At 69.2% G+C, this 600-nt stretch overlaps 1 pseudogene; it reads right to left on the reverse strand.

Annotated features, from left to right (window-relative positions):
• On the reverse strand, nt 1–127 carry LOC119090742 (uncharacterized; annotated as a pseudogene).
• Nucleotides 128–600: the final 473 nt, after the last annotated feature.

Genomic DNA, 600 nt, shown 5'->3' on the forward strand with positions numbered 1-600 from the left:
GAAGTGTAAGCCGCGGGGATGGGGAAATACGCAATTTCAACCCGAAATAACCTTTGACTAAGATCAAAATTAAGATGATAAGAACAGATGCTACACTTTGATCTGAGCTAAGAGGCCTAGAAGCGATCTCATCTGTCCATCTTAGCCAATGGCCTGGAACTTCCGCGCATTGTGGTGACCTTTTATCGCGCGACTCTTCGTTCGCGGGTTTTTTCGCGGTTTACGCGCGCTATTCCATTACGCCGCGTTGTGCTTGCGTGCTCTGGGACGCCGCGCCGCGATCATCCACCGTCGCCTGCGCGGACGCCGCACCGAAGTGGACGCCGCACCGCGTGGGCGCCGCACCGAGTGGACCGCCGCACCAGGTGGACGCCGCCGGGGACGCCGCGCCGGGTGGACGCCGGGGACGCCGCGCCGGGTGGACGCCGGGGACGCCGCGCCGGGTGGACGCCGGGGACGCCGCGCTGGGTGGACGCCGGGGACGCCGCGCCGGGTGGACGCCGGGGACGCCGCGCCGGGTGGACGCCGGGGACGCCGCGCCGGGTGGACGCCGGGCCCGGGGGACGCCGCGCCGGGTGGACGCCGGGGGCGCCGCGCCGG

Source organism: Pollicipes pollicipes, unplaced genomic scaffold, assembly GCF_011947565.3.
Source record: "Pollicipes pollicipes isolate AB1234 unplaced genomic scaffold, Ppol_2.1 Scaffold_3087;HRSCAF=3621_pilon_pilon_pilon, whole genome shotgun sequence".
Classification (NCBI taxonomy): domain Eukaryota; kingdom Metazoa; phylum Arthropoda; class Thecostraca; order Pollicipedomorpha; family Pollicipedidae; genus Pollicipes; species Pollicipes pollicipes.